The sequence below is a fragment of the Artemia sp. Qi Xiang Cuo genome, chromosome 19 (genome assembly GCF_049724085.1).
Source record: "Artemia sp. Qi Xiang Cuo chromosome 19, ASM4972408v1, whole genome shotgun sequence".
Taxonomy (NCBI): domain Eukaryota; kingdom Metazoa; phylum Arthropoda; class Branchiopoda; order Anostraca; family Artemiidae; genus Artemia; species Artemia sp. Qi Xiang Cuo.
In genome coordinates this window covers 14922540-14936630 of record NC_142812.1, presented here as the reverse complement: position 1 = coordinate 14936630, position 14091 = coordinate 14922540, and the positions used below count along the sequence as shown (strand labels likewise).

At 35.3% G+C, this 14091-nt stretch overlaps 1 pseudogene; it reads right to left on the bottom strand.

The window, feature by feature from the left end:
- Window positions 1–12204: 12204 nt before the first annotated feature.
- LOC148940537 (uncharacterized) lies at window positions 12205–13640 on the bottom strand (annotated as a pseudogene).
- Between the last annotated feature and the right edge of the window lie 451 nt (window positions 13641–14091).

Here is a 14091-nt window from a genome sequence, read left to right as displayed (position 1 = left end):
AAAATTTATATCTTTGACATTTGAAGAGTCAAAAAGACATTTGAAGAGTGAACAACAATTCCCTAGCTAGCGGAAACCTGTTTTTCAAATGGTATCTTTGAAATTCTCTCTGCAGGTCTTCGCATGTTTATCGGATTCAAGACAAGAACCGTTTAATCAGTGTAATTAGCAAAATTAATATAGTAACAAGTGTCTGATCATAGTTTCGAAGTAAATACAACTGTGAAGTTTAAGAAAACACCTAACTAGATTGCGTTGGTGATTTTTTTTCGATCCTAACGACAGTCCCAACACTTATAGCTTACCTATATTCTTTATACAAACCTTAAGCGAATTTAAACTGGCGAAAAAATCCCAGATACCCCCCCTCCCTCCTAAAGAGCATTTTGTAGGCTAGCCAGCTCCAACAACAAAAAATCTCTTCGGGTACCCATGCCTGCGACCATTGAAAATAGGAAAAAAGGTACTTGGGTACTATATGGGCCTTTACAAGGAAACCAGTCACGAAAAACGCGTTTTTGACGGGTTAACCTCTATAGAGTAATACAATGTTTGCGTGGTTTTCATTGCGTATACGATATTTAAACTGTTTTTTTTAAGGGTTTGGGGGGAGGTACCTCGGTTAGGTTAAGTATTTAATTTCTTATGTGCTTTACACCCCCCCCCCCCGCGTGATGACAATACTGATTATTCTAAGGGAGCAGTTTATGCATAAATCAAACCAAATTAAAATCTAAACCAAAATTGTCTATAAGTTCCCCTATTTGAAGTTCCCAGTCTTTTCAGAAAGTTAGAAATATAGTAAGCTTGTGAAGGCGCAGTGCGGAAAAATGTCACCTTGCGAATGCAAATAAACAAAACTTTTTATCAATTTCAAAATTAGGACTTCAAGTCCTAAAACCAAGGTTCTAGTCTTATCTACAATCCTGACCTATCATCTAGTTCACAAAGACTGCAGTGGGGAATCCAATATTGATGAGGAGCTCAAAAAACTAAACCTTACAACTTTTCTTGAGTGACACTTTCTAAAATGTAAATTTCCTCGACAGCTTTCTCTCCGTTACGAGGTAGCCAGCTAGAGCTGGCTAATCTGCAGAATTGCATGCTGCTGTATGCAAGTACTGTTAGAGTGTCTGCAAGAAACACTCTGCAGCCCCAAGGAAGATTATGGGGGCTTAAGCAACAAAGCACTTCTTGCCAATAGAGGGCATACTCCAAAAGCTACCAAATCTGTATTGACTCTAAGGGTTCTTAAAAAGGAATGTGAGGTTAGAGCAGTTGTTCCTCGCCAATTTTGGGCCTTGCCCCAGCTAAATATAACTAAAAACCTGATGCCCCCATCGGGATATTTAAATTTGTTGCTCAAAATTTTACGCGTATTCACCTGAAGGAAACTTAAAACGTCATTAATTTGTTTTTTTTTAGTCGTCCTCTAGGCATATCTTATACCATTGACAATTTTTGTCTGCATGCAACGCCTTTTATACATTCATGCCGTCATTTCAATGCTATCATTTATTTATTTTTTTGCTCTTTAGATGCACAAGAAATTGACGTCATTCACATTATTTTCTTTTTTATTAAGGCTCTAGAGCAGTGGTTCCCACTGATTTTGGGTCATACCCTAAAATCCTGATGCCCCCCTCGTGATACTTAAATTTGGTTACTCCAAATTTTACTTGCATTCACCTGAAGGAAGCTTAAAATAACATTAACTTGGTGTAAGTATCACTCAGGGCAGGGGCCCCAACATTTAGTATCTTTTTTCGGGTCCTCGAATTTGCAACTTAAAAAATATTTTTTAATACTAATTAAAAAATATTGTCTCAATACAACATCTTTTGTACGATGTATGTCATTGCAATACTATCATGTATCTTTTTTGCTCTTGAAATGCGTATGAATTTGACATCGTTCGTATTAAAATATTTTTATTTTCAAAATTAAGACTCTAAAGAATAGTTAGCCGATGGGTGCACGACCTGCACATGACTCATCAAAAATTTACAATGCCCCATTGGTAGGGCCTATGCCCCACGTTGGGAATCACGGGGTTAGAGGAACGAGCAGTTCTCTTCGATGGTGAACAGAAACCTAACGTAGGTTCTCAGACAACAAGGTTGACATGAGGCAACCCGAATTAGGTTTCCAGAAAATTTATGACAAAGTCTTTATTTTTGTTCCATCTGAGAGGAGTTTTTGTCCAAGGATGGTCAGTGGACCGGCAAAAGACAGAACTGTATTTCGGGGGAAAAATTCAACAAAATTCTCACTTTAAAATTTATGATTTTTCTGAAACGGGGGATTTTGCGACGAAACTACAACTTTAAAATGCACATAAGGGACAAGTTACTTATGTCATTAGGTCAGATGCATCCCTTCATCGAACCAAAATGATGATACTATATAGAACTTGTTTAAAAAGATTTAAACCTCCTTAGAAAATAGGGAAATTTTTCTTTTTTCGAAAATTTTCAAAGGATTCTCAACTTAATTTTATATCTAAGAATGCAAAGCAAATTTTTGAAATATAATTCGGTCTGTGGATAGAACTGAATCTCAGGTATAGAATGACACTATATAGAACTTGTTTTAGAAAAGGTCTGAACCTCCTTAGAAAATAGGGAAATTTTCTTTTTTTTCGACGATTTTCAAAGGATTCTCAAATTAATTTTCAATCTAAGAATTCAAAGCAAATATTGAAATATAATTCGGTTGGTGGATAGAACTGAATCTCAGGTATGGAATGATACTATATAGAACTTGTTTTAGAAAAGATCTAAACCTCCTTAGAAAATAGGAAATTTTTTTTTGACGATTATCAAAAGATTCTCAACTTAATTTTCAATCTATGAATACAAAGCAAATTTTGAAATACAATTCAGTTGGTGGATAGAACTGAATCTCAGGTTTGGAATGATGCTATATAGAGCTTGTTTCAGAAAAGATCAAAACCTTCTTAGAAAATAGGGAAATTTTTCTTTTTTCTACTATTTTCAAAGGATCCTCAACTTAATTTTCAATCAAAGAATGCAAAGCAAATATTGAAATATAATTCGGTTGGTGGATAGAACTGAATCTCAGGTATGGAATGATACTATATAGAACTTGTTTTAGAAAAGATCTAAACCTCCTTAGAAAGTAGTGAAATCTTCCTCTTTTCGACGATTTCCAAATGATTCTCAACTTAATTTTCAATCTAAGAATGCAAAGCAAATTTTTGAAACATAATTCGGTTGGTGGACAGAACTGAATCTCAGGTATGAAATGATACTATAATTGTCGACTTACGTTGGTTCATTATAACCATATAATTGCCGAAAAACAACAAGTCGAAATCATGCACAGAGAATATAAACCTTAACTAGTTAAAATTAACTTGTAGTTTTGTTTCTTTTTTCGCCTGAGCAGTTCCATGTCTGAATATACATGATTTCTTTTTTGATACAGTTGAAGTTAATGTCAACTCACTTAATTTTATATTACTCGAAATTTTCAATAAAATATTACAAAAGATCCTTATTAACTATAGTTTTATTATTTAAACTTTGCCAAAAGAAAAATACATCACATGAGAAAACATATTCAAAAAGCATTTAATCGAAAGTGAATATCGAAAAATTCAGATATCACAACAAATATGCACAAAAAAGAGAAAGGAGAGGGAGGGAAAGAGGACATTGAGGGAGGGAGGTGTGGGAGAGAGAAATATAGAAAGGGAGAAAAACAGTAAGATTATACAAGTAACCTGATATATCATAATAAGTAAATGTATCACAAGTAACCATAAGCAATCTTGTCCTCGAGCAGTGATCTGGTTTGTTGGGGACCATAATGATTATGCATTTGGATCAAACCATTATTTACGAAACCTTTCAGTATGATAATCGAGATAAGTTACATCTTAATTAAATGACATAAGAACCGGGTTATTTTGGGGTGTGGGAACCGGGTTATGTTGGGGTGTGGGAACCGGGTTATGTTGGGGAGTGCCAACCGGGTTATGTTGGGGTGTGCATCATGGGTGATCGACGACATTAACAGAAAAATTGTTGTGTGCAGACTACTTTGGTCAAACGAAATCAAATCTAGTGAGGTGTTCCTTCAATAACAGGAGCAATATCATAGGCAGCGCGCTCGCGCTACCTAAGTAAAGAACGTTGTGGGAACAATGTGTGTTATTTTTTTTTTTTTTTTGGTTCTCCATCCCCGGGCACTTCGTATCGAAGGAGTTGTCGTATAAACTTCGAAAAGGGCTCATTCAATTCGAAACTGGAGAGAATTGTGCCGTTTTTAATAGTCGAAAGTGATTGGAAGGTAAGTAACACCCCTTCCACGCTCACCATTTCCCGAAACACATCCAATCAAAATTTTTCGATAGCCATTTTGTACAGCGTAGTTGATTTCCAGATAGAAATTACGTTTTTGAGGAGGACACTCCCCCCCCCCCATAGCCTTCAGGGCAAGGGGCGTAAGCTCTGCCCTGGGGGCATATAAGGTTTTGTTCACCGTATTTGTTTTGTACCATTTTGTTCAACGTAGTTGAAAGTTCTGGAAATTAGGTCTTTTAGGATAATAAAACCCCTAAGAGCCCTCAGTGCAAGGGATGTAAGTTATGACCTTGTTTATATAAAGTTTTTATTGAAAGTGCTGTCTTAGAAACTTTAAAAGAGCTCATTCAATTGGAAATTCAAAGGGCTAGTACCTTTTTTAATAGTTGAAAGTGATTGGATAGCGACTAACGCCCCTATCACGCCCACCATTTTCCAAAACACATCCATTCAAAATTTGGAAATATCCATTTTGTTCGACGTAGTTGAACGTTCTGGAAATTAAGTCTTTTAGGATGATAACCCCCTCAGAGCCCTCAGTGCAAAGGTTGTAAGTTATGCCCTGGGGGCACATAACGTTTATATAGAAAGTTGTTGCATAAATCATAGGCCATTTTTTCTAGAGCCGTTTAAATAGTCGAATATGATTAGAAGTTGACTAACACCCCTTCCACGCCCGACATTTTCCAAAATACATCCAATAAAATTTTGAGATAGCCATTTTGTTCAGCGTAGTTGATTTCTACATAGAAATTATGTTTTTGAGGAGGACACTCCTTCACAGTCCTTGGGGCAAGGGTTGTAAGCTATGCCCTGGGGGCATATAAGGCTTTTATATAACGCGTTGTCGTAGAAACTTCAAAAAGGGATCATTCGATTGGAAATTGAAATGGCTAGTGCTCTTTTTAATAGTCGAAAGTGATTGGAAAGCAACTAATACCCCTTCCACGCCCACCATTTCCCCAAACAGATCCTATAAGAATTTTTAGAAAGCCATTTTGTTCCACGCAGTTCAAAGTTCAGGAAATTAAATCTTTGAGTAGGACACTCGCCCCACAATCTTTAGGGCAAGGGTTATAAATTATGCCCTGAGGTTATATAAGGGTTTTTATAGAAATCTCTGTAGTAGAAACTTAAAAAAGGGCTCATTCGATTAGAAGTTCAAACGGATAGTGCCCTTTTTAATAGTCGAGAGTAAGTTGTAGGCAACTAACCCCCCTTTCACGCACATCTTTTCTCCAAACACATCAAATCAATATTTTAGATAACCATTTTGTTCAGCGTAGTTGATTTTCAGATACAAAATATGTTTTTGCGGAGGATACTCCCCCACAACCCTCAGGACAAGGGTTTTAAGTTATGCCCTAGGGCATATATGGTTTTTATAGAAGGCGTTGTCATAGAAACTTCAACACAAGCTCCTTTGATTGGAAAAAGGGCTAGTGCCCTTTTTAATAGTCGATAGTGATTCGAAGGCAACTAACCACCCTCTCACGCCCATCTTTTCTCCAAACACATCAAATCAATCATAGGCAGCGAACTAGCGCTGCCTAAGTTAAGAACAATGTGGGCACAATGTGTTTTTGGTTTTTTTTTTTCTCCATACCTGGGCACTTCATATTAAAGGAGTTGTCGTAGAAACTTCAAAAAGAACTCATTCAATGGGAAATTGGAGTGGCTAGTGCCCTTTTCAAAAGTCAAAAGTGATTGGAGGGCAACTAGCCCCACGCCCATCATTACCCCAAACACATCCAATCAAAATTTTGAGATACCCATTTTGTTCAGCGTAGTTGATTTCTAGAGAGAAAATATATTTTTGAGGAGGACACTCCCCCGCAATCCTCAGGGCAAGGGTTTTAAGTTCTGCCCTGGGGGCATGTAAGGTTTTTATTGATGGCGTTGTCGTAGAAACTTACAAAACAGGTTCATTCGATTGGAAATTCGAAGGGCTAGTACCCTTTTTAATAGTCGAAAGTGATTGGAGGGCACCTCGCCCCCCCCCACGCCCAACATTCCCCCAAACACATCCAAACAAAATTTTGAGATAGCCATTTTGTTCAGAGTAGTTGATTTCTGGATAGATAAAATGTTTTTGAGGATGACACTCCCCCACAACCCTCAGGGCAAGGGCTTTAAGTTATGCCATGGGGGCATATAAGGTTCTTATAGAAGGTGTTTCGTAGAAACTTCAAAACAGGCTCATTCGATTGGAGAACATAATTTGCACTTTACTGAAAAAAATACAAATGAATGTGCATTGTCAGTTTAATATACATATACTGATATTTAGTAATTAAAATGTTAGTATTATTTTATTTATTAAAGTTATAAAAGTAAAAACATTTATATTTTTTTGAGTAAAGTGCAAATTATGTTCTCGCCTTGGGAAGGGATAGAGGTTTTGAGCCCAACTTATGCTAATTTCTGCTCTTTTTGAATTTGACTCGGTTATTTATTGTCATTTCCGTCCGTTTTGAGTTTCTTTTATTTATAGAAGCTGATTTGTGGTTGTTTCACGCTTTGTAGATTATTTGATTTTAATCTTGCCCATTTTTTGTTTAATAGAGTTCTTTACTTTTCTTTGAAAAACTTATTTTGTGGAAAATTTTTTTTAATTAATAGCAGAATAGAACCGATTGACGAATACATTGGCGAAACAAAACAAAATTTATTTGCATTTTCACAGCATCAAGTTAGATGTACCAGACAAACACAGGGAACAGGAGGAAAACAGGAGAAAAGGAGGGAACGGGAGGAGGGGGAAAACACTTCATCCGCGATCCAAAAACTCTAATAATTTATAGCTTTTACATCCAATGTTTAATGTGTTCACACAATAACTAATTAATTGTTATGTCTTACTGCTTGTTAGGTTTTACTGTTATGATTTACATTGTTATTGTTTTACTGCTTACCAACAAATGGAGCACTGAAACAATAAAACTGGCAACCTATAAATTTTTTCAACGTCAAGAAACCCTTCCCCCCTGTCTCAAAACACACTACTACACAGATCCCTAGCACCATTTATGATAATTGCTTACGAGGCTTCGAGAGGAAGTGTTAAGTAAAGAGGTATTTTATGCTTCTCCATCTCACCTTCATTCAATGCAAGCAAAAAGCAGTAAAATCCTGTTTTTTAGTAAAATGCAGTATTTTGTGTTTTTTACTTTTTAGTGCATTTGGATGCATTAACTTTTATTTTACTCTTTTTCACAATTTGTAAATTAAGCACTCCTGTTTTTTAGTAAAATGAAGGATTTTTTTCTTTTACTTTTTAGTGCATTTGGATGCATTAACTTTTATTTTACTCTTTTTCACCATTTGTAAATTAAGCACTCCTGTTTTTTAGTAAAATGCAGGATTTTTTTTTTTTTACTTTTTAGTGCATTTGGATGCATTAACTTTTATTTTATTCTTTTTCACCATTTGTAAATTAAGCACTCAATTTTTAATTGAATAAAAGCGGGCACTTGGTTAATATATAAAAACGTTCCCGTTGCAGAGCCTATTTTTCAGCAAAATAGTCTGGCGTTGCTTTTTATTACCCAGTATTCCAAAAATTATGGAGCCAAGAACGGCTTGTTTTGGAGGCCAAGAACGAGCCAAGAACGGCTTTTTTTGGAAACCAAGAACGAGCCAAGAACAACTTGTTTTGGAAACCAAGAACGATCCAAGAACAGCTTGTTTTGGAAGCCAAGAACGGCTTGTTTTGGAAGCCAAGAACGAGCCAAGAATGGCTTGTTTTGGAAACCAAGCACGAGCCAAGAACAGCTTGTTTTGGAAACCAAGAACGAGCCATGAACAGCCTGTTTTGGAAGCCAAGAACGAGCCAAGAACGGCTTGTTTTGGAAACCAAGAACGGGCCAAGAACAGCTTGTTTTGGAACGTGCAGACTCTTTCAGATTTACTTTTGGTGTCGTTTGGAGAATTGCTGCTACTTTCAGAGCCTTTAACCACAATATTTTAATTATATTATTTCACCAGTGGATGTTACAGATTAAACAAATGAAAATATAGAAAAAACTGAACATTGTTTTAAATTTTATAGTGAAAAAAAACAGAAACTTTTAATAATAATAAAAAAAAAAACCAAATATTTTGACTTCACGCCCGGCTTTATAAACAGAAAGAAAAGAAAAAACTAAATTAAACAGAATATACACATCAAAAGAACAAAAAACAAACTAAGAACACAGACGAAAAACTTACATATTAATAATAATGAATAAGACAATTGTTCCTCACGAAAATCAAAATTGTGATTTTTTTTGCTTTTCGTCTGTTTTTTTTTGCCTTTTATTTAATTTTCCTGTTAAATCTAGTTTATCTTTTGTTTTTTATAATTTTTTTTTAGTTGATAAAAGCATCCAGACATGAAGTCGAAATGTTTGGACCTTTCTTGTTATTAAAAGTTTTTTGCTTTGATTTCATTGGTTATATGTTTTCGTCTTGTTTTAATCCTTGCAGGACGACAACAGCATTTCATTAATACCAGTCGTTCTTTTTTTATAATTAGTTTCCATATCAAAATATTTAAAAAGGTTAGAAAACTGGACGCCTTCCTCTCCTGTCTTACATGGTTGCGGAAGTCACCCATAAAATTATTTCCCCATTAGAAGCTCAAAAAAAAGGAAAATAAAAAGTACTATCGATTGCACCCTTGCCAAAGCTATCAACTGTTAATATCCCCACTAGAAAAACCAACCAGCTATAAGAGGCACAATTAGAATGCATATGCCAATTTCTTTCAAGTAGTTCATTTCCGTAGGGACCATCTGGCACCCGTGCCTCTTAAAGTTAGATAAAAAAAAGAAATGCATAAATCCAAGTGTGATCATTCCAATACAGTAGCATTACCATTGGGGTTAGCCACAGAATGTAGACTTTTCACTCATTTTGACCGTCGTTTTCAAGAATAAGCATTGTCGCTAGGAAACGTAAGGAAACGTAAATTTAAAAAAAAAACTGTTAGGGGGTAAAAATTAATTTTTTCCAAATCAAAGGGGGGGGGAGGATTTCTTCAATGAAAATACCAAAAAGCATGCACTTGATATACATCCTAAACCAGATGTTCTAGGAAAGATTGGGATGGAGGAGGAGCTCGTCCAGCTGTATTGGCCTCACCCGGCTTGGTGCAACAGTCAACTGCTAGCAGTAACAGCACCAGCATTCTAATGGAAGTTCTTAAACCAAGCTCTAAAACATTATGAATTCTTAACCAACCAAGTTAATAAAACAAACAACAGAGAAATTTCTTAGATAGTTTTGATTTTATTACAACAAAAAACACAAAAAAAATCGTGACTATCTCACCTAATCTGATATTCTGACGATTTAACAATGATTGCCAAAAACCGACTGCAAAGCTGTTCACAAAGGGAGGATGAGCAGAAGAACACAGATTAAAAAAATCTGGATTTCTCCTAGAGATAGCTAAAACTGCCGTCGACGAGGCCCCACTCTTAGTAGCTGACCGGTCAGCCTGGAGGAGCAGAGTTGTCTACACCGCCCTCAACGTGGCAGGAGCCTTAAGCCAAAGAAAAGATCAATATATCATCAAGCTTACATTTCGCATCTGATCAGGGTTGCCACATGCAGCACTAAAATGCTATTGCACCACTATTAGTAAATTTTTTGACTGCGGCACCGAAAATCGCTGCGTACCATACACATTTGGGCAATTGTAACACTTTAAGAACCGACCGCAGTGGCAACCCTGCGTCTGATCCTACTTTTTAGAATAGCTTAGAAAAAGGCTTTTAGCAATTATTTCAAAACTCTGAAACTATCGTACACAGCTTTTGAGTCATAACAGCAACAAAACGAAAAAGATATTTTGTTATTAGATTGATTTTGACTATGGAGAATGTTCTTGCCAGAATTTTAGAATTAACTCGGGCAAAAAGGTGCTTTGATCCAACAACCACCACTTTTAAGACGTTTCCACAGCAAAATATTGCACAGCAACAAAATGAAAAGGAAATTTTGTTATTGGTGTTATTTTGACTATGTTCTTGACAGCATTTTAGCAAAGAGCATGTAGCAATTATTTCAGAACTGTGAAACTGTGATATATATATTTGAGGTGTAACAGCAACAAAATGCTGCACAGCAATACAACGAAAAGGAGATTTCATTATTATGCATGGTTTTGACTGTGCACGGCGTGATGGCAACGCTTTTACGGCGTGATGGCAACATTTATTTATGCAATATGGTAGTCTTAGTCCCAGGATAATTAGTCTTATATATATATATATATATATATATATATATATATATATATATATATATATATATATATATATATATATATATATATATATATATATATATATATATATATATATATATATATATATATATATATATATATATATATATATATATATATATATATATATATATATATATATATATATATATATATATATATATATATATATATATATATATTATATATATATATATATATATATATATATATATATATATATATATATAAGACTAATGATCCTGGGAATTAAAACAAAAATCCCTGGCTCCAAAGCCCTATATATAACTCAAAATATATCTCCAATTAAGAGGAAGACAGGGAGAAAGACAGAAGTTGTAACACAATAGCAACAATAGTGATAATTAAATTTGAAAAAACCCTATATCATTAACATATTTTATGCTATTCAGAATAAATTCTAACTATTATTAGTCAACTAGTTGGAAAATAAATTGTTTTCTGGGGCAATGTTTACTTCAGCTAGTTGGCAAAATTAATTTTTTCTGGGGAGAAGTTATTAGTCAACTAGTTGGAAAATGAAAGTTTTGCTGGGGCAACATTTATTGCCAACTAGTTGGCAAATTTAGATTTTTCCTATACAGATAGGCCAAATTTTCAAACTAGATGACTAAAATGTTTTTAATTATAAGGAGATTGGATAGTACCATTCTATATAAGCTTATAAACTAATTTTTTCCAATAGTCAAAGAGTTGATATCCCTTGCCCCTCTCCTGGATCTGCCATGGGCATCTACCACATGGCTAATATGGGAGTAAATGTCATTTTAGATGCAAATAGATCTTATATCTAGATTGACAATGCAGTTCTAGGTTTCAATTGGCACCTGAGGGGGGTGGGGGTATATATACTGTGAATATATAGGTTCTTGAAAATGCATGAATTTCTTAGAAAAACTGGAAAACAAGGAAAGAAGTGAAGATAAAGGCTCTCTCCCTGCAAATGTGTCAACTAGGATTATTCTGCATATTGTGGGGTAGGAATTGTTTTCTTTATATGTTTCCTTATGCCCAGCTGGACTCCTATGCTTAAAATACTGGTTGGTTGGTTGGCTAATTCAAAGATTTGTATATAAATACACAGTCAAATTAACCATCTGGTGGTATCTTATCTGCCACTGAAAAACAGGAATTGCATTTTGCAGAACTAAAGCCAGATAAAAGGAAACTGATAGGCCTAGCTGAAAATTAAGTTAAAATGTTTTTTTCTTAAAGTTTCAAAAGGTAAGCTATAGACATGTCATGTAGGCAAATTCCAGGCCCTCAAAAAAGAAAAGGGGTGGAGGTAGAAACTTCAAAAGAGGCTACCTTCCCAGGATATGCTTTAGTCTGTAGACCCATCCCTGAAAGTCTTGTTTTTCTAATTTAACCCCTTTGCAAAATAGCCAAAAGTAGAATTTTCCCTTACTATCCTGTACCATAATTTTCCAAAAAAATTAAGCCATCTCTTGATTGATATTTTGCTACTAAATCTACTACACCTTTTTAGTAAATTGAATTGAATTGAAATGGATGGTTCCTCCTCTCTTCCTGCAAGGACTCGGGAGGTTTCATGCAATTACTACACTACTTGGTTCACATAAGATGTATCTCATTAATATCCTCTAAAAACTTGTATATCAACTTGATTCCATCAGCACAATCATTGTTCAATCCCACTTCACTTAGTATGTCACTACTCTGTCGAATTCTTTTTCTATAATAAACTGTCTAATATTCTTCCTCCTGTCTTCTGTTCCAGCACATTCAAATAACAGATGTTCTACCGTTTCCTCATTTCCACAAAATGCACATCTCGGATCTTCATTATAGAAACGGGCTCTATATTTCTGAATTCCTGCATGACCTGACCTTAGTCTGAATATCACCATGGCTTTAGACTTACTTGGCTGTCCATATATTTTCTTTTCAAATTGCCTTTCTTTCTTTTGTGTAACTAACATATTTGTTGAGAACACACGGCTGTCCTCGAATGTCTTTATTCTCAATTTCTTTATCACTTCTCCAATTTGATTAACCATCCTGGGCGTGATATCTCAAAATGTTTGCCCATCTTCTGTGGATGCTTGTTTTACTGCAGTGTCAGCCATTTCATTTCCATTAATGTTTGCATGCCCCGGTACCCAATCCAATGTGATGGTTACTCCCTTTTTCAGTAGTTTCTGTAATTCCTCATCACAAAAGATCACTTCAGGAGCTACTTTATTTGCTAGATAAATATTCTTGATTGCCTCCAAACAACTTTTTGAATCCGAAAAAATTATATATTTTTCACCTGTTTTTCCCAAATCTATTATGTATATCGCTGCTTTGGCTATTGCAACTACTTCTGCTTGAAAAACTGTAGTTACATCGCTTAATTTAATCAATTTAACTATATTCTTGGAGGGAATTACAAAAGCCGCCCCCACTCTATTATCCACTTTGGATGCATCTGTGAAGATATCCACAGTGTCAAGATATTGTATTTCTTTTCTCGTCTTGAGTAATTGATCATAATCTAGATTATCACACTTTTCAAATTCAGTATTGCACTGGTATGGTATGGATTTCCATTGAGGAGTAATTAACATGTTGAACATTCCCAACATTGATGTTAACTGACAATCCATTTGAAACTCTTCAATTCTCTTTTTCGCCCTCACAATAACGAATAGTTTCTTCCATGAATATCCCAACCTTCCCTCTTTTAGCAGTTTTGACTTAATTGGATTCGACCGGTCAGATATCCATGTCTTCCGTAAGAACTTTAATGTTGCTATGTCTCTCCTGCTACCTAGCTTCTCAATCCCACTTTCGGATTCAAGAAAGCTTTTTGGAGTTGTCTTTCTTTCTCCAAAAGCTGTCCTTAAAGCACTGTATTGAATAGTTTTCAGTTCCTCTAGCAATGACTTAGATGCTGCCATGTAAATTATTCCTTCATATTCCAATTTCTCTCTTATGTATTTTATATAAAAGTCCTTAAAAAAGTCGGGCTTTGGGCCAAAATTAGCTCCACACAGCACTTTCATAAAATTTAATCTTTTGGAACATGTTTTCTTTAATTGTCTCACATAAACCTTAAACGTCAGCTTTCTATCAATGGTAATTCCAAGCCATTTAAATTGGTTCACGGTTTCAATTTTTTCCCCATTTAGAAAAAGACAAAGAGCAGAGTACTTTTTTGTTCGCGTGATTACCATTGCTTTGGTTTTCTCGACCGAAAACTGCACACAATTTTCCATGTCCCACGTTTCCATTAACTTTATTTTCTCCTGGGCCACTCGTTGCCCCTCCTCAACACTATCACACACTATCCACATTGCATTATCATCAGCGAAAATCCCAGCTCTCTCCTCTCCTGTATCCAGTGGTATGTCAAATTCACTTATATTGTAATAATCTGGCCCCAATGAGGAGCCTTGTGGTACGCCACGTTTTCTCAGTACCTTTCTTTCCGAATATGCTTTACCCACTTTTACT